Here is a 27961-nt window from a genome sequence, read left to right on the forward strand (position 1 = left end):
GATTAATTCTGGGAAGAGGTTTTGAGGAGTCTGTGTGAATTTTCATGGGAGGTGTGCTATGAATTTTGCCACCAGTTGAAAATCCTGTCCATAAGGATAGTTATAGCTGATTCAATAGTGACAAATGATCAATGTTTCCAGAACCATCTCTAATACTGTCAGAGAAGGAACAAGTAAAAGATGTCAAAGGGTCATTCAGTTTACCTGGTGAGTTACTTTGATGACTATCATCAATCTCTAGAATTATTTCCCCTTTTGGGAGAAAGAAATTCTGGCATAATACTTTTCTAAGAAGTCTCAATAAATGGATAAGGATGGAGAAAATAAAGAAAAAAGGACGTGTATCTCTCAAAGGGCTAAGAAAAAGAAATAAGTTCAGAAACAGGAACCTCCTGAGTTTCATTAGAGAGTCACACTATTTGAATTGTTTTAGTGTTCCAAGGCAAGGGCTGTTTTATAGTAATGGGGTTGAGCACCAAGAGTGTGGCTCCGATGGCTTTTAGGATTGGAAAAGATTCATCTCCAATCTGGAGAAAAGTTTCTCCAAGCCAATTATGGGGAAGAATGGAAAGGCCCTGCACTGCTTTAGAACTCCATCATTGAGATCTGGGAGGATTCTGGAAAAGCTGGCTAGAGGGTGAAAGTGCCTAAAGGGCTTAAATTTGTAACACTCTCTTTTCTAGTGTCCTGACTTTTTGCAATAATAGCAGACCATAGGAGGTTTTGGTTTTATTTAGGATCCTTCATTTACAGGAATTAAAGATTGGGAATTTCGGAGATATTCCTTGTAGGTAATTCTATCTAGAGTATAGGAGAGCTGGTTTGCCATATTAACTAAATCTGGAGCAGACGTCCTTTCTCATTTCACCCTGGTCCTTTTAACTAGAAGGGGATGGTCCCAGTTTAGCCCAATAGTACAGTTAAGAGCTACTTGGGAAGAATCAACATATAAAGGAAGACCAGAATTGTCTTTAAAAAAGGCGAAGTTGATTGTAATGTTCATGAACAGTTTCCTCAGATTTTTCTGGGCAAACTTGAATTTTGTTCCAATTAATAAGCATTGGAAAAGACCTAAAAATTGCTGGGTAAAGTTGCCAAATGATAACCTGAGCCTGATCATATATGGTTGACCCTTTAACAATGAGGGGATTAGGGGGGCAATCCTCCAAAAATCCTTGTAAAACTCACAGGCAGCCTTTTGGGTATGTGGTTATGTGCTCCCAAACCATGTTATTCCAAAACTGGGTCTATCTCTTGGTGGGTATTGAACCAAAGGACACGACCAAGCCAAAGATTCGCAGAAGGATGGATTTATTACTCGCAGCAAGTAAGGAGAACACCAGGGATCTTTCCGAAAGCAGTGTCTCCCCAAGAACTTAATTGGGGACGTTGTCAGCTAAAGGTACATGAATATTCATGAAGGGGCTTGGGTTGACCATTGACTCTAAGCTTTAGTTGATTGAAAGTTAGGAACTGTCAACAGCATCATTCTTTAGGTTCCAGTGATCTGGTGGTTGAGTGCTTCAGGCTAATCTTTACCATTGAAACAGAACTGGGGGTCTTTCCAACTGATATATTATCTTCATTAATGTTACTTCTCCTGCCTGATGATAGGCAATGTTTCTGCATTATTTAATTTTTTTTAGGGCCGTACCCATGGCGTATGGAAGTTCTCAGGCTAGGGGTCGAATCAGAGCTACAGATGCCAGCCTACGCCACAGCCACAGCAACACAGGATCAGAGCCACGTCTGTGACCTATACCACAGCTCACAGCAATGCTGGATCTTTAACCCACTGAGCAAGGCCAGAGATTGAACATGCAACCTCATGGTTCCTAGTCAGATTCGTTCACACTGCACGACAATGGTTATTCCTGTTTCTGGATTCTTTTGTTCCCTTAAAATCCTTAATTACTAAAACCCGTTCAAGGACAAGCATTGTTGCCATGCTTAGATCATAAAATCCTTTAGCTCAAAAAGGGCTTCTCTTTTGATATACAAGATGATTCACTTTCTCTGGGGACCTCCAGTCCTATCTACTTACATCTGCAGTTCCACATACTCAGATGCAATAACCAAGGATTTTGTAGTACTGTCATATTTACTACTGAAAAAAATCTGTCTCTAAGTGAACCTCGAAGTTCAAACCTGTGTCGTTCAAAGATCAGCTATAATAAATTAGTGGGCTAGTCGCTTACTTGTAATTCTAGAATCCTTTCAGGCTTTTCTCAATTAGCCAATTTCATTCAATGCATAGCCTGGCCTTCAGGGACAAACATGAACCAGCTGAAATAAATCAGTGAAACCAGGTTGATAAGCCTGAATGACAATTAAATTCTTTAGCAAATTTGTGAGGATCCTCTGTTATTTTGGAAAAAAAATCTTTGACTACAGCTCACAGTTCATTTTCAGTCTGAGAAGTATAAGAAAGAAAGGGGTTAGCTTTTGGATTCTCAGAAAGCTTAGTAGTAAAGGGACAGGTTCTAACAAGTTCAGAGAAAGAAGTGTGGGGGGAGAGTTTCAGAGAAAAGGGGAAGTTTGGAGAGGGAATTAATGTGGGATAATTGATAGTACAGTCAGTGTAGAAGAAAAGGCAAAAGATGGTGCAAGAAGTGGAACCTGGCTGTGAAGAGCAGAGGGGGAGAGACACGATGCTGCCAAGGATGCTGCCAAGGGTGAATGAAGCCTGAGACAAAGGAGCCAAGGAAGAAGAGTCTGGGACTTTGGTGGCCATTTTATCTTTATTGGTTTGCTTCAGTTAACCTAAAATCTCATACTTTTCGAAGACTCTTGATAAAGTTGGGAAGCCTCAAAATACTAAATGATACAAGCTCTATTCAGTTCTGGAAATTCGAGTTACTGTATTCCAATTGGGTTTTAAGGAAATTAGGTTTATGGATTTCAAAGATTCCCCATAACGGCCATTGATATTCTCAGTTGCCTTTGGTCAGGAGAGTCCATTTCATTAGAAATTCACCAGAGGTAGGCTGTGGCTTTTCAATATAGTATTGGGTGGAATTTTGGGTCATGGGGAGGTGTCCTCTAAATATTTAAACAACTGGGATCCCATTTCCTACAGGTTTTTCCTTTAGGGCAAAAAACAATTGTCAAACAGCTCAAATAGCTTACAGCACAAATGGCTCAATTCAAACAGCTGGCAGCCCAATCCCAGCCAATTCAAAGGAAACTGCTTGGTCCCTGAAGAGCCAGGCCAAAGGCTTTTTCAGCCCATTTCTAGAAAACAGCCCTTCCAGAGGAATAGGCTAAAGTCTGAACAAATAGATCTGTTCCATTTGAAGCATCCCTTTCCTAAAGGAATTGGGATGAAGGCATTTTCAGCCAGTATCAGTTAAAACAGTCTGAATTCAAGATCAGACCAAAGTGCCAAATAAGTACTTGTAAACAGAACAAGGCCTTAAGGAGAAAGATCAGGAATAAAGCCTGAAGAGCCTCAAATGCAAAGAGCGTAAGAGCTCAGATTAGGAGATAGACGTATCTTCAAACACCAGGGTCAGGAGAAAGCAGTGAGCAATGATGTTGCTCAATTGTGAGTACTGCACTTGTTTCCTCACCAGCCTCAAGCCTTCAGGATTCTTCTCTGGTCTCAGTGTGGGCTGCCAAAATATTGACCTGAAACAAACAGACTGCCAGGATATTTCTCCAGCAGAGATGGATTTATTCGGGACTAGCTGAGCGTGAAATTCAGGACCTGCACCCAATGGTGAGTCATGTACAAGTCCCCAAATGGCAAGAGAGAGAGAACACTTTTAATTTTTTTTTTTTTTTTTTTTTTTTTTTTGGCCCTTCTAGGGCCGCACCCACGGCATATGGAGGTTTTCAGGCCAGGGGTCCAATCAGAGCTGTAGCCGCCGGCCTACACCACAGCCACAGCAACGCAGGATCCGAGCCGCATCTGCAACCCACACCACAGCTCATGGCAACGCCGGATCCCCAACCCACTGAGCAAGGCCAGGGATCGAACCCACCACCTCAGGCTTCCCAGGGATTTGTCAACCACTGAGCCACGAAGGGAACTCCAGAGAACACTTTTATACAGGGAAAGGAAGCTGGGAGGGCTCTAGGAAACAGAGCCCTTGGATTTGTACAGGCCGAGTCCTTGTCAGGAAAGAAAATTCTTTCTTCTTCCTGTTGGGCTTTGTTGTTGTCACAAGGTTCAAGAGACTTCTCTTTTGGTTGCCCAGCTCTGTTTGACTAAAGTTTCTGTTAATTTTGAGAGAGGGCAAGGAGGAGAGGAGAACAGGAGGAGTGTGGTTTCTTGAAGCCAAGTGAAGAGGGAGGGGAGGGTGTTCCCAATTAAACCGTGTCCTACCGAAAGGCCAAGTAAAGCAAGTACTAAAATGTGGCTATTGGCTATAGCAATGTAGCTGCCCTTTGTATATTTATAAAACATTGTTTTGTAAGTTCAAGAGTAAAAGGAGGCAGGAGAATTAGAAGAAAAATTATATAGACAACACTTTCAATGAGTTTTTCTCTAAAGAGAGGACAAGAGGAATGTGTAGTCACTTGTACATATATAGTGAAAAAATTGATAATGCATTTTGAAATAGGTGAATTATTGAATCATAACAAAAGAGTTGGATTACTCAGTACATGAAAAGGAGTTGATTTGAGTCCTGTGGCCCTCAGTACATGAAAAGGAGTTGATTGAGTCTTGTGAATAACTGATAGTTTTGGCCTCAAAAATAGCATATAGTTTAATTCCAAAAAGAAAGAAGATAAAGTATATGGGTACAGTTGCAAGTAGGTAGGTAGTTTTATAGAAAAAAAGCTTGTGGAAGTTGTAAAATGTGAAAGAAGTCGTCAAGTTAAAGTGATAAGAAGGAGGAACGTTAGTGTTTTGAAGGAGAAAAATTGTCCTGGAAAGCTTCTCAAGGTCTGAGCTCCAAATCAGTAGACTATTCGTCACCTAAAATGCAGAATTTCAGGTTTCATTCTAGATCTACTGAATCAGAATCATTTTTAACAAGCTCTTCAATAATTTATATGCAGATTCAAATTTGAGAGCCACTGATCTAGAAAAAAAGAGAGGGTTAAAGAATTAGGGAACTGTGGTAGAATAGCTGGCAAAAAGGCAAGACCCACTTCCTTAAAGATCATGAATTTAAGGTGAGACCAATTTGAATGGTTATGAGATTTTATTCAAATAGTCTACCTATGTGGGTGCAGGTAAAAGAGTAGCAGAGAGTTGCTTCAACCAGAGATGGTTTTACCAGGAGAAGACAGAATGATAGACAAGCAATTTCAAGGGTGTGACTATGATGAGCAGGGATTTAAGGTTGAGTAATGTAGGAAATGAGGACTAGAGGCTTGTTCACAGCCCTGCTAAAATGCTGTGAAAGTATCATCTCTGTTTACATTTCTCCATGTCTTTTCACTTGTATCTCCAAGGTAGTGTTGACTCCAAAAGGGATAATTCAGTTTCTTAAAAAGCAGTGGCAAACACTAAAAAGCTGCTTACCCAAGACCAGAGAGAAGTTTGGGATGCATATCTGAAAAGATGATGGTCAATTTCCTTGAAGCTAGACCAGGTTTGGGTTGGGCATGAACGAAAAAGCTGGGTGACCCCTAAGAATGAAGCAGATTTGAAAGAAGGACTGGACCCTTAGTTAGAAGTTACAGACAACTGTGTGGAGAATGTCTCAGCTTTAGGTTCTCCCTCAGGTTACAGTTCAGAAAATACCATCAGCTACCAATTACTACACTTATAAAACATGGAATTTCAAGTGTGAATGGTTAGTGTCTTCAAGATTGAGTGACCTGTCTAAAAACAATTGTACCAGATAAGTTAAATAGGTAAGGGAGATTTTATTAAAAGCTGTTGTAATAGACATTAAGACTATTGCAATAGGGGAGAGACATTGAACTTAACTCTGCTGAAACAAAGAGCAGAAAAATTTTAGGCACTGAAGTGAGCTGTTGCAAAAGTACTGGAGGACATTGGTAGGATGTTGGTCAATGTGATTAGGCTGTTAATTGGCACTTAGTGAAATTAGACTCCTACCTGGCATGGACACTGGGAGGCAGGTGCATTATCTTTTTTGACGGTTACATTTCAAAAGAATGGCTTCTAGGTCCTTGAGAAAGACATTTCTGGGTTGTAAAGTTGGCAAGTGACTTCGACAAAATTTATATCTCAAAAGGGCAGAGAAAAAATTTACAGTTGCAGGTTTTCTAAGAAAAGTAAGGTAAGAGGACTATGGTCAGGGACAATCTAAAGTTCAGGCGGTTATGGTAACAGGAAATGGTAAGGCCTTCTTGGTCAAACCCTTCCCTTCAAAGCTATCACCTGAAGATAACCTACCATGTAACGGTAATTAAATAAACTTAAGCCATCTAACAGAAAACAGGACCTTGAGCATATGGGCATTCGTGACATAAAGGGAAAGGTTTGCCTCTAGGCTGAAACTGGAATAGACAGACCATTTGAACATTTCTCAAGAACTCAGTAGTAAACATAGTGCTCTTATATGAATCTCTACTTATCATCATAATCTACGCATCATGTTACTACACACTTTGAATGTTTTCATTATTTTGCACTCAACATAAATGTGATATGTTTAATATTAATAAATAGACTTAGCATTAAGCACAAAAAAGAACAAACACAATCAAAACATTGAACATGGCTAAACTGTTCTGGTAGGACTTCTGCCCCCTGTTGGCAAAGTGGCAGAGGGTTTTGTTCTGGAATGTTGTTCATATTTATGAAAGTTCATTAAGTTTGTGAGTTGAAAAGTATATGTGCTATGTTTTTGACATTACGCTTGACAGGATTAAAAATTCAAAATAAAACCCCAAATCAGCCTTAAATCACAAATCCGTCACCACCACATTCTATAGTAATATCTAGTCACAGTTACTAATGATTTAATAGGTCATTCTCAGCACTGTGTTGCCTTGACCATTTACTTTTATATACTCTTTGAGCAATGATGTCAACATGTGAGGAATTTCTTGGTTACTGGCTTGATGTTATCCTAAGACTCTGACTTGTTGAAAGAAACGTACTCTAATTTATTCAGTATAATACGGCCTGTTCCCGCATAATGGCTGGGAAGGAACAAGGGGTGCCCCAAGCACTGTGACTTCAAAGATCATGACCATTTTACTCTTTTCCCATGCCTCACATGACCCAAATTATAGGCAGGTGTTTATTATTTAGATTTAACTATAACTTGAGGATATGGCAAACCTCCAAAAAATTGGTAACATCTGCATATAAAACTGTAAATCATTGTATCCCTCAAATGTCATCAATTAGAATTTTGGGGAGTTCCCATTGTGGCTCAGTGGTTAACGAATCCGACTAGGAATGCTGAGGTTGCGGGTTTGATCCCTGGCATTGTTCAGTGGGTTAAGGATCTGGCGTTGCCCTGAACTGTGGTGTAGGTCTCAGATGTGGCTCGGATCCTGCGTTGCTGTGGCTCTGGCATAGGCTGGAGGCTACAGCTCCGATTGGATCCCTAGCCTGGGAACCTCCGTATGCCACAGGAGCAACCCTAGAAAAGGCAAAAAAAAAAAAAAAAAAAAGAAAAAAAGAAAAAAGAATTTTGATTGTGTCCTTAGTAAATAAAATTTATTTAAAATGTCTGCTACATAATTATTGTTGCTATTGTTTTCATTGAAAATATTTTTAGGTGCTAATATCCAACTGTAATGAAATGGGACCAGAAAAATATTGAAGAAAAGTGATAGAAATGAAACTATATCCATTTATTTAGCTTGAAAGTCTGCTTTCAAAATATCAAGCCATTTACAATCTTTTCCTTCAGAAGTTTTTTATTCAGTTATCATCATCTCTGGTATAAGTGACTAAATCAGTATATCTCAGTTCTGATGCTAAAGTATAAACAAAGAGAATGGGGAATTAAAAGAAAGAGAATTGCAGAGTAAAGTCAATATATAGTGTGTAACTGCTGTGATAAAAATTAACCATTTCAAAAAATTGACAAAGACAACTTATGAGGAAAAATACCTTTTATCTAATATTTCGAAGCATCTGTAATCTTAGTTTTAAATGATGAAATGAGGGTTAATTGAAACAAAAGCTGCCCAGAGAATGGCTTAAGTGTCTTGAAAGCCTTGCTGAGATGAATATTATTAAGGAAGCAAAAGGTATGCCAGAAGGGGCTTCAAGAAGCCAAGACCAAAGTACTTTTCAAGATCAAGCAGAAGTTAAACTTTTTCTAAGCCAGTCCCAAAATTAATGCCATTCCAAGCACATACTATGCTAGCAGTTTTTTTCAATGAACAACTTATAAATTTATAAATTGGTCACTGAAAAAAATTGCCCATAATGCAGGTTTTTTTCTGTTTTGTTTTTTTTTTTTTTGGTCTTTTGCCTTTTTATGGCTGTACTCACGACATATGGAGGTTCCTGGGCTAGGGGTTGAATTGGAGCTACAGCCGCTGGCGTACACCAAAGCCACAGCGGTGCAGGGTCCAAGCTGCATCTGTATTCTACACCACAGCTCACAACAATGCCACCTCCTTAACCCACTGAGCGAGGCCAGGGATCAAACCCGCAAGCTCATGGTTCCTAGTCGGATTTGTTTCCACTATACCACTGGGAACTCCCAATTTTCTTTCTTTCTTTCTTTCTTTTTTTTTAAATTGCCCATAATGCAGTTGCTAATAAAGCAATTTTCCTTTTTTTAAAAAAATGATTTTTTATTTTTTTCCATTATGGCTGGTTTACAGTGTTTTGTCAATTTTCTGTGTACAGCATGGTGACCCAGTTACACATACATGTATACATTCTTTTTTCTCACATTATCATGCTCCATCATAAGTGACTATATATAGTTCTCAGTGCTATACAGCAGGATCTCATTGCTTATCCACTCTAAAGGCAGTAGTTTGCGTCTATTAACCTCAGATGTCCAGTCCACCCCACTCCCTCCCCCTCGGCAACCACAAGTCTGTTCTCCAAGTCCATGTGTTTCTTTTCTGTGGAAATATTCATTTGTGCCATATATTAGATTCCAGATATAAGTGATATCATATTTGTCTTTCTCTTTCTGACTTACTTCACTCAGGATGAGAGTCTCTAGTTCCATCCATGTTGCTGTAAACGGCATTATTTTGTTCTTTATTATGTCTGAGTAGTATTCCATTGTGTATGTATACCACAGCTTCTTCATCCATTCATCTGGCAATGGACATTTGGGTTGTTTCCATGTCTTGGCTATTGTGAATAGTGCTGCAATGAACATGCAGGTGCATGTGTCTTTTTCAGGGGAAGTTTTGTCTGGATATATGCCCAAGAGTGGGATTGCTGGGTCATATGGTAGTTCTATATATAGTTTTCTAAAGTACTTCCATACTGTTTTCCATAGTGGTTGTACCAATTTACATTCCCACCAACAGGGCAGGAGGATTCCCTTCTCTCTACACCCCTCCAGCATTTGTTCTTTGTGGACTTATTAATGATGGCCATTCTGACTGATGTGAGGTGATACCTCATAGAAGTTTTGATTTGCATTTCTTTAATAATCAGTGATCTTGAGCATTTTGTCATGTGCTCGTTGGTCCTTATGCTTTGCAGTTTTAATGGTGCCATATTAAAATGTAAACTTGGGGATACATTGCCATGAAGCAAACTACCATGAATTTTTAAATGCTTGAACTTTAAAAATAGACAACAGTCTTCACTGGTAAATGAAAATGAATCAAACAATGGAATACTAGTTGGAGATGAAAAGTATGCACAGAAGAAGAAGCAAAACAAACAGTAATTAAATGTAGAGACACCTAATTTATCTAGCATTGTCAGAATAAGAGTTCTTCTACCTAGAGGAAATATTCAGATGATTGACATTTAACCCATTAAATTCTGCAATTATTTTGTTTTAACTGTTTAATGGATATTTTCTTAAATGAGTTACACACGTCTGCCTTATTAGACAAGAGGTACTCAGTATAATCTAACTGATCTTTGATGACCTGAATTAGTAATGACAAATAAATGTAATGGTAAAATTACAGAGCTGAAGTTTAGATAGATGTAACAGGCTTCTCCGATCACTGACTTCATGACTTTGGTTAAGTTGTTCTCTGACCTCTAACTTATTTCTATAACTGGAAAAAGTTATTGTTAGGATTAAAATATTAAGATATTTATAGGCATTCAAAATGTTAGTAATCCTTTTACCGTATAATAATATACAATTGATGTCTTTACAAGTTATTGCATTTACTACACAGAGATGATCGAGAGAGGGTGGAATAGAAAAAGATTTGAAGTAAATGGCTTATGTTTGAAGGAACACTTATTTGCATATTATTAGGTGAATCTGGAGCAAAGAATAGTGCTAAGCTTAGCTAAGGAAACAATCAATGAAATTGGGGAAAAACTGAGACATAGCATGAAACTATAAAGGTAAATAAAGGATGTTTCACCCATAAATATATAAAAATTATATAAAGATGTTTGTATTTCAAAACGAAATCTTTGTCTTTCTATACCTCTGTAATGTTTGCCACAAACATACAAATACTATGCATAAATGTTGTAGGATATGTTTTGTTTTGTGTGGTGTGTGTGTATAAGCACCTAGTATGTTTCCAAATGTTTATCTTGTTACTCCTGGCTTTTTAAAACTACAACACTTGTTTAAAGAAAAATCCATTTGCTACAATCGCATAAGAAGATTTTGCATTTTCTCAGTAGAACCCTTCCTTTTCTCCATGTTTAAATGATTTGGCAGGTAATATCAAAGATTATTGTTCAGTGTTATGATCACTTGTTTCAACAAAAATAGCTTTAAAAAAATTTTTTTGACTAGTTTTGGTAATTTTTGGAGAACAGAATCAAAGTAAAATGCCTTTAATATCCATAATTAAATTGAAGTCTGGCACTGTTAATTTCTTCATTGATAAATGAAAAAATAAAACAGTGTTAAAAGAAAAACTGTCTTATTTTTTCTTTAAAGTTTCATGATAATTTCATTCAGGATTTTCTTTCCTTTTCATAGATGACAAGTTAAAATTAAAATTCAGAGGACAAAGTAAGAGAGCCCAAAACTTGAAATCAGATCAAACAGTATTATCTAGGAGGAATAAGCATATTCTGCAAGTTTTTGTATCAGTGATTTAATTCTTTTGTCAGTGGTCACAAACACATTATATTCTCTTCAGAATAGTAATTCCACAGCAAATGATAGGACTATATTGACAAATACCTATACACAGCAAATTTATACAAATATAAAGAAAAGTTAGATAGTTAATGGAACCCTAATAAATTTTAAAAGGTCACTGGAGAATAGAGAAAGATGAGAAAGTGACAAACTAATAAAAATAAACAAGATACTTTGGGGGAAATAATTTTAAGAAAAGAACAAATACCATTGACTGCATGTACAAATTTTATTTTATTGTATGTGTTAGCTGATTTTTAACAGGAAGTTCCAAAATTTAGATAAGTCTTATTAGTCTACTAAATCCATGGAGGATGAAGTTAATGACATTTTAAATTTTCATAATTACTTTATAATTATATTTTCAATAAGGCACAAATTAATCACAATGTATGCTAAATGGATAGAAAAGAGGACTGCAGCCATTTCTAAAGGATCAATATAGTAATCAAAATGTTTCAAATTTATGTTGAATGATGGCTCTATTTATAATTTTATTTAATGAGGCTTTTTAATATTGAAACATTCAATTCATTTGATTAAGAGAGATGGCTAAACTGCTTTTACTGAACATTATCTAGAATTCAAGGAGTTTCTTCTTTGGAAAACCTCTTTTAATTGTGGTATGTCAAAGAATATTCACTGTATCCAAGTGTGAATGTGTTGTTTTCAGAGAGTCACACACTGTCTATAAGAATAAGAACATATCATGGGAAGGAACTGAAAGGATGAAGTTTTCAAAAACAAACCAAGGCAAATTGTAAATTTGTATTAACTAAACAAGTCAAGGAAATATGTCCTCATTGTTGGCATTTTAGAGATATCAGTAGGTAGTCACAGAGTCAGGATTTAGGTCATAGTTGAAATCGCCCTCTGTTAATGATGTTTTTATGTATACTGTAAAAAACAACAACAACAATAAAGGTAGCTATTGCCTTAAATAGCTACCTTTAGAGCAATTACAGTAAGTGAAAAAGGTTATGTTTACATTCATTCATTCAATTTTTGATGCTTTTTATTTTTGGTATATAATGTAAACTTATGACCTTATTACTTCTGCCTAAAAAACTTCCTATTAATTATCTTACAGGATAGGTGTGCTGGCAGTAAAATCTTAACAGTTTTTTTTTTTCTGATAAAATTTTTGTTTCTTCTTCATCCTTAAGGATAATTTCTCTGGATATAGCATTCTGGGTTTTTTTTTTTTTTCCTTAAATTTTAAAGATCTCATTCTATTTACTACTTCCCTGTATGGTTTCTAATGAGAAGCTGGCTATAATTCATATCTTTTCTACTGTATGTAAGGTGTCCCTCCCAACCCCAGCCCACCATTTTTTGTCATCAAGTTTTTCTCTCTGTATTTTTTGTTTGTTTTATTCTGTTTGTGTATGATATACCTAGTTTGTTGTCATGGTATTTTTTTTCCTTGGTGTTCTCTGTGGTTTGGTGTCTGTCACTAATTTTGGAAATTTTAAAGCTGTTATTTCTTAAAATACTTCTGCTCTGTTCTCACCTTTTCTTTCTGGTTTTCCATGTGCTTCTCATGCGCTGTTTTACACAAATGCTGTATTGTTTGATAATTTCTCATAGTTCATGCGTGCTCGGCTTTTTTTTTTAACTTTTTTTTTCTCAATTTGTATAATTTCTGTTGCCATATTTTTAAGTTCACTCATACTTTCCTTGGTTGTTTGAATCTACAGAAGAGGCCATCAAAGGCATATTCGTTTCTGTTACTGTGTTTTTAATTTCAACCATTTCTATTTTGTTATTTCTGATGGTTTCATCTCTGTGTTGAAATTACCTACTCGATCTAGATCTAACAGGTTTAACTATCTTTACGTTAGAGCCATCAACATTTTTCTTATGGATATTTAAGTCTGTGTGAAAATATCAATATCTATATCTTATCTGAGTCTGGTTCTGATAATTGCTTTGTAGATTCAGGATCCCCATCCCCAACCCGCCTTTTGTCATCCCTTGCACTTTTTTGTTGAAAGCTGAGCATATTATATAGGACAGTAGACACCGAGGCAATAAACCTGTAGAGTGAGGGTTTGTGTTAACCTAGTTGTACTGTGTTTGCAGTATATTGTTGATGTGGGCACCAGAGGGCTGGGATTCCTCTGGTGACCTTGTTTTATTCTCCACACTTGACTTTGGGTCTCCCTTTTCAAAAATGCTCCTCAGAAAGTCCATATCGTGCAGATCTCCCAGTTGTAATGCAAGTCTGTGTTGTTGGAGTAAGATTCACATATGTGCCTGTCCTTCCTCCATAGATAATTTTTCTCCTCCCCATTTCTCTTCTTAGTTGCAGTGTCCTTCAGTGTTCTCAATCTGTCCTTAAGGTACTCTTCTTTGAAGAATGAGACTTTTATTCCCCCCTCCTCCAGTAAGATAATGTAATGGGCTAAATTGTGCCCCACCCAAAATTCATGTGTTGAAACCAGAAACTCTAGTACCTCCGAATGTGACTATAATAGGAAATAAAGCCCTTAAAGAAGTGATTAAATTAAAATGAGGCTGTTAGGGTAGTCCTTAATCCAATCAGACTGGTGTCCTTGTAGAAAAGGAAATTTCAAAACACAAAGAGACACCAGGTTTCCTAGGTATAGAGATGCTGCAACAAGACAGCCATTTACAAGCCAAGGGGTGAGGCCTCGGGAGAAGCGATCCTTTCTGATACCTTGAATTTGGATTTTTTCCCTCCAGAAGTATGAGAAAATAAACTTACATTGCTTAGGCCATCTAGTCTGTGGTATTTAGTTATGGCAGACCTAGAAAGCCAGAATAGATATGGAGGAGGGGCTAACCAATGTCCACTAACCAATGGCATGTTTCTCAGGCTAGATTAGCATATACTTAACTTAAAAATTAGATCATGAGCAGAAGTATAATGGAACTGAAAATGGTTGGATTTTCCAAGGGTATAACTCTGATTATAATACTTCTGCTATTGGAATATTATTGTTTCTGTTTTATGGACTCTAGAGATATCTTAGTTTCTACAATTTGAAATCTGATTTTCTAATGTCTGCTGGATTCTGTATTTCAGATATCTTACCAATAAATTCCATTTTGCTTAATTTCATTATATAAATTACTACTGCTTCCAGTCAAGCAATCCCAACTTATAACAGAAGATGCTACTTTTTGGCTTATTTTTGTATAAATGAAAGTTTAGTTTTCAATGCATTTGTTTATTTGAGTTACCTCACTGTTCCATTAGAATATACAATTTGCATTAATCTTAAAGATTGTTTTTGGAGACAAACATTAAGAGATTGCAGTGATCTGTGAAGTGACTCAAGGACAGGAACACTCTGCAGGGGTAACTGAAACTGGGAGAGGTGTTTGACCACTTCAGCCAAATGTACAGCTGGTTGGAACACAACAGTCATCTGAGCTGATCGTGGAAGTTAGGTACACATAAATTGTTAAATTTCCCCATCGGAGTTCTCTTACTTTCTTAATATGTCCTCGATATTTGGCTCTATTAGCCCCTGTTTCCACAAGGGTAACATTGATGACACACAATAGAAGTTGGTGGCAATAAATCATGCATGCAGCCAGTGAATATTTAAACAGGAAGCAGATATAAGTTTTCTGCTAAAGTAAATAAATAGTTCCTACTACTTATACATATTACTTTCATATAAAGAAGATAAATCTCCCATAGGAAATATTTAAACAAATGTAACCATATAGCTTACTAAAAACAAAGATTCAAAATGAAAAGAAGCAAAAACATGACTAATAGGCTAACAATTGACTTTGTTAATACTTACAATATTAATTACATTGCAGTATAATTTTGGTCTATGGAACTAGATTCTTCATTTTATCATGTTTCTTGAATGTGGTGATATACCTTTTATATTTGCATTCTCAGCCTTAGCACTGAATTTGACATAAAGTAACTTAATGGTGTAATTTTAAGAACTAGATAGTAGAATAATGCTACAAACTAAAGAAAAACTACTCGGAGTTACCATCATGGCACAGTGGAAACCAATCCAACTAGGAACCATGAGGTTGCAGGTTCGATCCCTGGCCTTGCTCAGTGGGTTAAGGATCTGGCATTGCCATGAGCTGTGTGGTAGGTCGCAGACATGGCTCGGATCTGGCATTGCTGTGGCTGTGGTGTAGGCCGATGGCTACAGTTCTGATTAGACCCTCTGTATGCTGTGGGTGCGGCCCTAAGAAGACAAAAACATAAATAAATAAATAAATAAATAGATAAGTAAAAACTACTCAATCCGTTACTGTCTTAAATAATAATAAAGTTGTTGGTACAAAGTACTAAGAAAGAGGAGCAGTGGAAAATTGCATCATGGAACCTTACTTTCATATCTGTTCTGAGTCTCTAGTTGTGGCCTCTAAGAATTATAGAGACAGGTATAGAGGAAGGTAAAAGAGTATCTATATGATTACCTTAAGTAAAATATTACCAAAATGGCTGTAAATGTAATTAAAAATGAATTATGATAGATGGCCTACTTCTCCTTCCCAAGATGTCCACATTCTAATCCCAACCTTTGAGTATGTTGCTTTACATGACAAAAGGGACTTTGCAGGTGTAATTAAATTAAAATTCTTTAAACTGTAGGATTATCCTGGATTATCCAGGTGAGCCCAAATGAATCACAAGGGTCTTTGTAAACGGAAGGCAGGAAGGTTGGAGAAGGTGGGGAAAGGAGTGATGAAGGGCGCAGAATTGAGAATGATGCACTTGGCAGATGGACTAAGGGGCCACGAGGCAAGGAATTCTGGAATATAGAAAAGGCCAGGAATTGGACTTTCCCCTGGTGCTCCTAAAAGGAATGCAGCTTTATTGACACTTTGATTTTAGCTTCATAAAATTACCCTGGGATATCTGGGCTCTAGAACTGTAAGATAATAAATAGGATTTACTTTAAGCCACTGAATTTGTGATAATTTGCTATAGCAGCTGTAAGAAACTGATATAGAAATAATCTATGATATCAATACTAAATGTTCTTAGTTAATATACTTAACTGCAAAATAGTACTATTATTTACTTTAGGATATTGAAATAATAACAATATCTAGTTGTAATTTTATAATTGTCATTCTTTTCTAGTAGTAGACTTGCCAGTCTTTAAGGTAAAACTGTATTAAATAACAGTTTTGATCACTGCAATAAAGAAAGACTTTAGAAGTTTCTCAAGGAAATATTGCTTATACTATTCAAATAAACTACATGTTAAACAATTTATGGAAAATTATATTGTATGCATTTGTAGCCTTTCATTCAATTTAATATTATGTGAGACAACCCAGACATGTATATTTCAGAAACTTAAAAGTAATAGGAAAAATTACAGAAAAAATTTTGTACTTTCATGAGACAGTCTAAATTTATTCATATGTATACAAATAACTACATCATGTGATGTCTTCACTGATAGATGTGTAAATAAGTTGAATGAGAGAAGAGAAAATACATATAAATCCTTAAAGAGGCCCCAAATTATTATTATTTTGTCTTTTTAGGACTACTCTTGTGGCATATGGAAGTTCCAAGGCTAGGGGTTGAATCAGAGCTGCAGCTGCCAGCCTACACCACAGCCACAGCAATGCAGGATCCAAGCTGCATCAGCGACCTACACCACAGCTCACGGCAATGCTGGATCCTTAACCACTGAACGAGGCCAGGGATCAAACCTGTGTCCTCATGGATACTAGTTGGGTTCATTACTGCTAAGTCAGGATGGGAACTCCGCAAAATTATTTTCAGGAAGGAGCTGATATCCTTGTCGTTATTCTAATGAGGCTAAACAGGGTATTTCCCGTTCACATTTTTCCCCCTTATTTTTAACCAACTTTTAGACATGCACTTGGATTTAACAAAGGGCCTCAAATTCACCTTGCCCAAACCTGAACTCATGTTTTGTTGAAAGAAATATTTTTCTTCATCTGTGTTCTCTCTTTTTTTTTTTTTGAAAGATACCTGTATTCACCCATTCTCCTAGGCACTAAATCTGGGAATCACACTTGATTTTCAAGGGCTAACATAACATATCTTTGAGCTGCTATGACAGAAATACCATAGACTGGGTGGTTTGTGAACCACAACAACAAAACTATTTATTTCTCACAGTTCTGGAGGCTGGAAAGTTGAAGGTCAAGTCCCTGGCAGATTCAGTGTATGCTGAGGCCCCACTTCCATGTTTATAGACAGTGGTCTTGCTGTGCTCTCACATGGCAGAGGGACAAGTAAGCTCTCTGGGGTCTCTCTTATGAGGGCACAAGTCCTGTTCACAAAACCTCCTCCTTCATCGCTGGGGCACCTCCCAAAGGCCTCACCTCCACATACTATCACGTGGGGCATCAGGATTTAACATATGAATTTTGAAGGGACACAAGCATTTACTTTATAGCAATGTACCATCTATGTGTATGGCTCCAAAATCTGTATCCCAACCCAGAGTTTTCATCTGAGCTTCAGACACATGTATCACCTATCCTCTACCTAAAACCCTTAGATTGCCAAACCCCCTTCAAATTTTTTCTTCCTAGGCACTCTCCCACATCCCTGTGGTGCCAAATGGAATTTTCTTAAATCTTGTAAACTTCCTTTTTCATATAGTTACAAATTTTCTATATTAACTTCTCCTGTTTAATGTATCTATCATTTCTATCTGTTGATTGGACCTAGAGAGCTATGCCAGCTTAAAGCAGCAATCGCATGTGCGGGTAAAGCAAAGGCATTTTCAGCCATTCAAAGTCTCAAAATCCCTCAAATGCAATCTTACCTTTATTTTGGGAACTTCTAGAATGTGTAAATGAAGAAATAAATCATAAGAAAGGAAAACTTGAGCTTTAGGAAGATAATGGACCTAAGGTAGGAGCAAGATGAAGAGAATTTCCAGGACGGTAGTGAATGAATGTCCTAAAATGAATCTTTTGTAGCAGGTCTGTAGAGAAACAACCTAGAATGGAGGAGCAGGATGAACGGTTCCAGGAGGGATATTTGAACATAAGCAAAAACAAAACCTGTTATATTGGCTTCTGTGTTTAATGGTATTAAAAAGAGTTGTTAGCATTCAGTCCCAGGGCTAAGGTAAGAATTGATGATAGGCATAACATGAAATATTAACCGGAAAGGCAAATATTAACTCCAGGTGAAAGTAATGAAATATACTAATAACACACTCTGTGACAGAGCTGTAAAAAATATTTATGTACCATTTACAATAAAAATGCCAAATATTAATGCAATAAAAAAATCAAGATTTATTGGGAGTTGGGGATGTGCAACTAAGACAGGACTGGGGGAAGTTCAGGAAGAGAACTAACAACTCTTCCACAGTGGATAGTGACCCAAATTTAAAAATTAAGAAAAAGCAGTAAATACAGGATTTGTAGAATTAAGGGAGCAAAAAGAGCTAGTAGATTTAAAAGACAGTTGCAGGAGTTAAGTAGGGAGCGATTCAAAGTACCTATTTTTCATTGTACACCTTATGTTTTAAGCTAGGTACATGAATTGCTTAGATTGGAAAAAATATAATTCCAATTTTGAAAAATATTTGGAATGTAAGGCTTTAGGGTGAAAATATCTTCATGCAGATCTGTTCCATACTACCTTATCCTCATCCCTGTCTTAGATATTAATCATTTAAATGTCAGTAATATACTACATTATATGGAGTATTTTACAAAGCATCTTCACATGAATTATCAAATTTCATTTTGCTAATAATCCCATGAAGTCTAGAGAACAGATTGCTAGGTTTGGATGAGATTATGTATATATATATATATAAAATCTCTCTCTCTATCTATTATAAATATGTAAATGGTATATTATATCTACATGCTGTCTCTGCTTGTCTACTTATGTAACATCTAGAAAAAGCTGTGCATATTGAAATAATCAGGAATTACTGATGTCTTTCAAGGAATAACATGAGTAACAAGAAGCAAGGTGTTTTACCAGATTGTGTGAACATACTGAACAATGGTAGAAATAATATAATGTTTAGGTAGGAATTATAAAGAAATTGGCTTTGTGCTGTGACTCAAATGGGTCTAAATTATTTTGATACTTATAAAAATATTGACCATATAGTGAATGCAAAGTTGTACCTTTAAAATGAATATAAAGAGAAATATAAACTCTTCATTGTCAAAGTGTTTATAGTGAAATGTAGAGTTTTCAAAAGTAATAATATTAATAAAGTGCTTTTTATGTTCCAAGCACTGTACTAAGTGCTTTACCTGCGTTGCCTAACTGAGGTGGTGGGCCCTATTATCCCCAGTTTACAAAAGATGGAGCAGAGATTTAGAGTGATTAAGTAATATGCCCAAGGTGTCACAGAGATGGTAAGTGTTGGAATAGATATTCAAACAAACTAAGGTAGCCAGGATCTAGAGACAATGTCCATAATAATTACCATTTTTTTCCAAATATAAATATAGTGGCAATAAAATACATCGTAAAAGTAAAAGTTAAGAAAGACAGATATCATGAAGGACTTTGGAGGATAAAAGGCATATCATTTATGCCCTTTTAAACAACAGTAGTAAGCAGAATACTTGGGGCGATTGTATAGCTCCAACCTGAGAAAGTAGAGGTAAACACAACAGGCATTTACAGAAGCAGAACCATATGGGACAAATCTTCTAGATGAAGAAAAGTTATCTTTAGAAGCTTAACAGTAAGGTGGTTGACGTGTTAATAGCATAGAACTTGGAACCAGATAGCCTGTGTTTAAAACCTGGTTCTACAATTTACCAGCTCTGTGACTCTGGGCAAGTTACCTACCATCTTTGTTCTTGGGTTTCCTCATTGATTAAATAGAAATAATAATATTGTCTCTTTCAAGGACTTGTAATGAAGATCAAATCTTTGCTGTATATTATATGCTGAGAATATTGTCTGGAAAGGAATAAGTACAGTTATGGTTGTGAGATACTGTCATCATCTCATTACAATTACATTTATTATCAATATCATGTTTGTATTTTTACATATTAATCAATCCATTAGTGATAAAGTATACTTTAAAGGGTTGAGATTGTGGAAGAGTACAGCAGAGAGTTAAGGAGATGATTTTATTCAGATTTTATTTTATTTATTTAGGGAAATGAATGAGCTATATCTTAAATGAACGGAAGGGGAATCATGTGTGAGTTTTATGGGGATCATGATAAAGTTCAACAAGTCTGTCTTGTTTGTTTAAGGCAAAAGTTGCTCATTATTGAAAAACTCTGAGTTGATTATAAACTTCCTGAGTGAGGCAAAGCAGCTTGTAAGAAAGTCTTTGGAGGATTCATATTGGTATTTTTTCTATAAAACTAGTTCAGCTGTCTGTTGGGTCACTCAAAGTTGAAAGTCTTTATGGTGACAAAGGTTTTCTGTTCTGGAGATAAGACATCTTACAAGGAGGTGGCTAAAATGAAGAGAAATGCTAATATAGGATTATATTAAAAAGTTCAATGTTGAACCTGGAGATTAACCAGTCTACTTGATTTTAAGAAGTTGTTAAAATTTGTGTAGCACTGCTAGTTGAGTTTTTGAAGCTCTTGAGCTAGAAAATTGATATTCTCAGTGTTGTTGGCTGGAGTTTTGGTTGAATGCATTTCCCAAGTGTTCTGCCAGATTTCTTTATGGTCCGGATAGCAGCTTGTTAGGAAGGATGCTGGCCCATGCATGGTCTGTTACAAGAGTGAGTCCTTCAAGATTTATATCAAGTAGTTGGGCTTCAGCTTTCAGAGCTTCTTCAGATTCTCTGAATGGCCAGCTCCACGGAAATCCAGAGTCATGATAGTGATATGGGCAGTCATGTTTACTTCTCTATGATACTGAGTCAGACAGGAGAGAGAAAGATTGGAAAAGCAAATTTGGAGACAGATATTAAAGAAAATTAGTAAAATTAAAAGTTTGGTAGGGATTGACAATTTGGACATGGAAACATTTCTAGTTCAATTTACTAATAGGTATCAAACTGTTTGAAGTCAGTTGAACCTCTGCAAGGCAAGACAATTTGCCTATCCATAGTTACCTGTAATTTAGAAGGAAATGCAAAATAAAGCAAAAGACAATGAACAGGGCAAGAATCTGATAACCCGGAAGGATATGCTATAGATGATGCATAGTTTATCATTGAAACATAAACTTTTTCTCTAGAGTAACCTCTCTTTAGATCAAAAGTAATCTTAAAGAAGGATTATTCTTGATCACAAAGTAAGAATGGCTTCATTAAACTTGACTTCATTATTTACATAGAAAAATAAAGAATAGGTAATTTACTAACGTTAGCCTTCTTAGATTTGCTCTACTAGATGCTTTCATAAAAAATCTCCAATTTGACTTGTAAAAGCTTCATAAAAGTCAAATTGAGAACTGATATGGTAGGCAGAATAATGCTCCCCCACTGGAAAAAAAAATGAGATCTACATTCTAATCCCCGGAATCAGTGAATCTGACCCCTATGTGGAAAAAGGTAATTACAATTTCAGATGGAAATAAGGTTGCTTATCAACTAATCATAAAATACTGCCCTCACCACTGCATCTGACCACTGCCACCAGGCAGGAACCTGCAGCCAGTCCCTCTCAGCCAAGTGTGAGATGTATCTCAAGGGCATTATTCTAAATGAAATAAGTCAGACAATGAAAGACAAATAGATATGATCTAACGTGTATGTTGAAACAAACAAACAAAATAAGTCAAACTCTAAGAAACAGAGAGTAGAATGATGGTTTGCCAGGATCTGAGTAGTAGGGGAAATTAAATGTTGGTCAAAAGGTACAAACCTCCAATTATAACATGAGTTCTGGGGATCTAAGTTATAGCATGGTGGCTGTCGTTAATGATACTATATTTTATAATTGAAATTTCCTGAGAGTAGAGCTTTAATATTGCACCCTAACAGCAACAATAGCAAAACTGTAATTATGTGAGGTGAAAGATTGTGTTGAGTCAACTTATTATGGTAAGCACTTTACAATAAAACTTTCATTTATGAGAAAAATATGCCCTGAGGACCTAATGTACAAGATATTGACCATAAATAATAATACTGTATGGTATACTTTAAATTTGCTTACCGTAGCTCTTAAGCATTCTTACTATATGCACATGTAAAAGGTAACTATGTGAAGTGATAGATATGCTAATGAACTTGATCCTGGTTACTATTTCACAATGTATCTGCATATCACATCATCACAGTGTCTGGTTTAAATATATACAATGTGTCAGTTATACCTCAATAAATCTGGAAAAATGAAAACAAAAATAAAAACTCCCACAAGCCATGAATTAGAATGTATATATATGTATGACTGGGTCAGTTTGCTATATGGCAGAAATTGACAGAGCATTGTAAATCAACTATAATAGTAAAAAAAGCACATATCTAACAAGGGAAAGAAAATGAAAAGAATTATTAAAATCCCGTTACCCATAAAAAAGAAACTGTTAAAACAACAGGAAAATTTATTTATTTGTTTATTTATATTTATTTACTTATTGTCTTTTTAGGGCCGCACCCGTGGCATATGGAGGATCCCAGGCTAGGGGTCAAATTGGAGCTACAGCTCCCAGCCTACACCACAGCCACAGTAATGCAGGATCTGAGTTGAGTCAGCAGCCTGCACCACAGCTCATGGCAACACTGGATCCTTAACCCACTGAGCAGACCAGGGATTGAACCCGTGTCCTCATGGATCCTAGCTGGGGTCATTAACCACTGAGCCATGACAGGAACTCTCAACAGGAAAACTTAGAATGCTAAAATATTGTTAAAATTTTCATGTAAAAATGTATTGAAGTTTTTATACACTTTTGACTTTAAAACCTTGAATTGTTCCGGAGGTTGGTTGCATAATAATGTGAGTATAGTTTTAATAGTACTGAATTGTACACTAAAACATTAATTTGGTAAATTTTATATTATGCATATTTTACTGCAATTAATTTTTGCAAATTAATAAAGAAAGAAGAAAATTGATGTCACTTGCTGACTTTGTGAATGGAAGAAAGTGATCACCAGCCAAGGGATGAAGGAACATATGTGGCTTCCTGAGGCTCAAAAGGGTAAGGAAATGGATTTTCTCCTAGAGCTTTCAAAAAGGAATATAGCTCTGCTAATATCCAAATTTTAGCCCAGAACACCCATTTTAGATTTCTGAGTTACGGAACTGTAAGGTAATAAATCGACAGTGTTTCAAGTCCCCTAATGTATAGTAATTTGTTATTGTAGCAACAAAATCTCACACAAACTAGCCATCAGCTTTAATACCTATAAATTTGGGTGAATGGTTCTCTTCTTATATTCCCCCAAATAACACCACGTTTCCTTGGCTTGACAGGAAGTGACCTTCCTTAATCACCTCATGGCTGGGAATCTTGTAAGCTAGTTATCTGAACAGTTTTCCCAAGAGAGCTTTGTGATCATTGGCTCCATAAAGTCAGCCTTGGTCCCTTGACATTTTTTGGTCACATCTGATCAATTGAGAATTATTAAAATTACATTACTCATAAAAAAAGAAACCCGTTAAAACAACAGAAAAACATGGAATGCTAAAATATTGTTAAAATTCTAGTGTAAATAAAGTTTTTATACCCTTTTGACTTTAAAACTTTTGAGCATATGATATCTTATGCAAGCCCTTGGTTGTATGTTTCCAATTATGTTCTACTAATAAGAAAGGCATAGAGTCCATTCAAATAATCATATTTCAAAAAAAAAAAAGAGTATTCAATAAGATTTTCAGATTTAGGGAAGGTCAGGAAGAGAGAAAAGTATATCATTTACAAATATTTCACTTCGGTTCACAAAAGCACAATTTACTAAATTGTTATGAGTTATAGATAGCTTAAGAGAAAAGATAGAGATTCTTTTAAATGCCCAAAAACTAAGCACATTGAAACATTGAAAATGTTTCAAATATAGTCCGCAATCTTCCCTCATGAATTCACTCAGTTTTATGCAATCAATCCTTTTTGTGCTCTATCTTGGGTTAGCATTTCATGAACTCATCTGGTTCTTTCTTAGAGTTCTATAAATTCTGATGCAGTCCAATGGAATGGACCTAAAGCTTTGTAAACACTGTACCAAAAAACTCCCTTGAATAGTCCCTTTCCAGGGATCTCTGACACAGCCATTGGTTAAAGGTGAAGCATTCTGGCTTGTAGCTGATTGCAAGTGCTTTCAGGGCAACATGAGAATAAAACAAAAACTGTCCGTGGAGGACAAAAGATTAAAAGGCTGTGGTTATCTCAATACTGATAATTTTCAAAACTGAAAGAACAAATGAGAATTTATTATAGGAATAATGCAAGTGAAAGAGGAATTTGATTGTTTCTGTGGTATGTAAACTAAGAACAATCTCCAAATTTTTGGAAAAGTATATATAAACAAAATTATGCCTATTTTCAAAAAGAATACATATTAAATTCAATATATTAGTGAAAAACATATTGATAGAGTAAAATAACTTTATTTTTAACTTCAGTCATGTAAAAATGAATTGACACGGACCTTGAGTATACCAAGTGTATGGTTAGAATACTAAGACTATCTGAAGGCTATAAAGAAATTCTTTAAGTCTGAAGAGGTCCTAAACATTTGTGTATTAATAAAATTCTATAGTGAAATTATGTAAATATTCAATGAAAAAAGCAGTAGTCTAGAAGTTGCTAGTTTAAGTAATAGAAGTGAATTTACAACCAAGTTAACATTTTAAAATTAACTGAAATTTTTTATGACTAAAAACACTATGTCTAATATGAGGCAAAGCAGCCACAGGACTCTAATAGAAACATATCCTAAACAGCAAGGGCAGGCATTTCCCATACAACATATGTTTTCTATAATAAGTATATTAAAACTAGATTATCAACACTAATTTAACCCAAGGACATCTAAATATCTATCCTGACTTGACACCTCTTTCCATGAAGCTCTTCAAAAATAACATGCCAAATAAACCTAATCAGTGCTGGTGCCCCAACTTTTACAAAATTAAAGAAAAAAATCCCTTGTGATTTTCCCAGGAAATCCTCTGGGAAAAATCACAAAGGTAATTTTAAGTGGAAGATATTTTATGATTTAATTTTTTAAAGTAATAGACTATTTTTAGAGCAGTTTCAGAGTTATAAAAAAATAGAGTAAAAAGTACAGAGCTCTTATTTCTCCATCTCCTGAACTCTGTTCTCTTATAATTAATATTTTCACTGGTGTGGTGGATACATTATTATTGACTAACATCCATAGTTTCCATAAGTTTCACTCTGTGTCGCACAGCTCCACAGGTTTTTCCAAATGCATAATGTCGTGTATCAAGCATTATGGTATCAGGCAGTATAGTTTTACTGTCTTAACAAATTACCTGTACTTACCTCTTCACCCCCCCCCACCAACTCCCTCCTATCCTCAATCTATGGCAATCACTAGTTTTTTTCACTCTCTGTCCATAATTTTGCTTGTTCTAGAATGTCATATATTTGGAATTATACCATATTTAGTAATTTAGACTGGCTTCTTTCACTAAACAATGTGCATTTAAGTGTCCTCCATGTCTCCTTGTGGCTTGACAGCAGCTCCTATCTTTTTATTGCTGAATACTATTCCATCAGGTAAGTACACCACAGTTATTATTATTTTAATGTATCCATTTATTGAAGGACATCTTGTTACTCCCAATTTTTGTCAATTATGAAAAAACTGCTATAAACATTCATGTGCAGGTTTTTGTGTTAAAGTAAGTTTTTGATTTTAGGTAAATACCAAAGAATGCAATTGCAGATCATAAGGTAAGGGTATGCTTAGTTTTGTAAAAAACTTTCAAAGTGGTTGTACTATTTTGCATTCTTACCAGCAATGATGAGATGTTTCTGTTGTTCCACATCCTTGCCAGCATTTGGCCTTGTCTATGTTTTGGATTTTAGCTATTCTAATAGATAAATAGTGATATATCATTTTATTTTAATTATTAACTCTCTAATGACATAACGGTGTTGCATGCATTTTTATATGCTTATTTGCTCTCCACATATCTTCTTCGTTGAGGTGTTTAGAGCAGAAGTTTTTAATTTTGATAAAGTCCAGTTTATCAATTTTTCCTTTCATAGATTAAACTTTTGGTGTTATATTTAAAAACTCATTACCAAACCAGAGCCAAGCACATAGGTTTCTCCTACGTTGTCTTCTAGAAGTTTTATAATTTGACTTTTTAAATTTAGGTCTATGATCCATTTTGAGTTAATTTTTGTGGAAGTGTCAGGCCAATATCTGGATTTATTTTCTTAAAACTAAATGTCCTGTTGTTTCAACTAAATGTCAGTTGTTGCATTTGTTAAAAAGACTTGGTTTTTCCCCTTGATTATCTTTGCTTCTTTGTTAAAGATCAGTCAAGTGTATTTTTTGGGTCTGTTTCTGGTTCTCTATTCTGTTCCATTGATTGATTAGTCTATTCCTTCCCCAGTATCACACCATTTACATTGTGCTACCTTTTTTTGACCGATTTGTATTTACATGATAATGTCTTTTTTCATAGCTAAAAAAGGAAGATTGCCCAGAGGACTAAGAGTAATACTTTTTTGACAGAATAGATTTGTGTAAATTTTATTGGCACTTGTGAAGTGTGGAATGAGAAAAAATTACCCTCTAGAAATACCTGTAAAAAGATGGACTCTATAAAAATAGAGAAATGGACCAAGAAAAAAAGCCAAATTTATTTTATTCAGGATTAACTTTATTTTCAGATAATTCTTGAATTTACATAGTGAGTTTCCAAAGAACCCTTGTATGTGATCTCTAAAACATTGTAAAGTTCTAGGTTATCTGCTATAATCAGTGTGAAGAGCCAAGCACTAAATGTCCAGCATTAATGTATTCATTAGGCAAGTTACAAATGGTTTAGTCCATGAAATAGTAAGTAAATATATTATACTAACAAATATTCCTCAGGTGGAAAAAATACTGTATAATCTGTAGTGCAAAATTAGAATACAAAATTAACAGTGTGAACACAAAACACAAATAAAAAGAAAGATAAATATTTAACACAAGATATTATGCTTGTGTAAGGGGATATATAATGGATTCTTTTTCTACAACTGTGTATGGTTTTCATCTTCTTTTTTTTCTTTTTTCTTTTAGGGCCATACCCATGGCATATGGAAGTTTCCAGGCTATGAGTTGAATTGGAGCTACAGCCACTGGCCCATGCCATAGCCACAGCAATGCTGGATTCAGGATGTGTCTGCAACCTACACCACAGCTTGTGGCAATGCTGGATTGTTAGCCCACTGAGTGAGGCCAGGGATCGAACTCGTGTCCGTCCTTGTGGATGCTATTTGTGTTCGTTACCACTAAGCCAAAACGGGAACTCCTGTTTTTCATTTTCTATTATGTCTGTTTTTCTATTTCTATTATATTTACTTTTAAAAAATTTCTATTGCTAAATAAATAAATAATTTATGTACCATAGTATTCACCTATTTAAATTCTACAATTCAGTGGTCTTTAGAATATTCACAGAGCTGAGAAACCATCATTACTATCTAAGTTTAGAATATTTTCATTACACCTCAAACCCTGTACCCATTAGCTGTCAGTTGCTGACTCCTCTGTACCCTGCAAATCTAGCCAAGCATTGACTCTCTGTCTATAGTTTTGCCTATTCTGCACATTTCAAATAGATGAATTCATATAATACGTGGTCCATTTGCAACAATTTTTAAATTTAAAATAATGTTCTCAAGGTCATTTATGGTGTTTGTGTGTCAGTACTTCATGCTTTTTATGGTCTGGTAATAC

At 35.6% G+C, this 27961-nt stretch overlaps 1 long non-coding RNA gene across 2 annotated transcripts in view; it reads left to right on the forward strand.

Annotated features, from left to right (window-relative positions):
* Positions 1 to 27961, forward strand: part of LOC110261993 (uncharacterized) — a 517032-nt gene that overhangs the window by 94130 nt on the left and 394941 nt on the right. The window contains exons 3-4 of one of the 2 annotated variants that reach the window (XR_014813364.1): positions 3576 to 3721; positions 23132 to 23232. This is a non-coding gene — a long non-coding RNA (uncharacterized LOC110261993). The remainder of the gene's footprint in view (positions 1 to 3575; positions 3722 to 23131; positions 23233 to 27961) is intronic. The other variant, XR_014813365.1, reaches the window with a different exon arrangement.

The sequence above is a fragment of the Sus scrofa genome, chromosome 8, assembly GCF_054392235.1.
Source record: "Sus scrofa isolate SSC_HxYL_T2T_F1_AM1 chromosome 8, Sscrofa_HxYL_maternal_Yorkshire_Landrace_v2.0, whole genome shotgun sequence".
NCBI lineage: Eukaryota > Metazoa > Chordata > Mammalia > Artiodactyla > Suidae > Sus > Sus scrofa.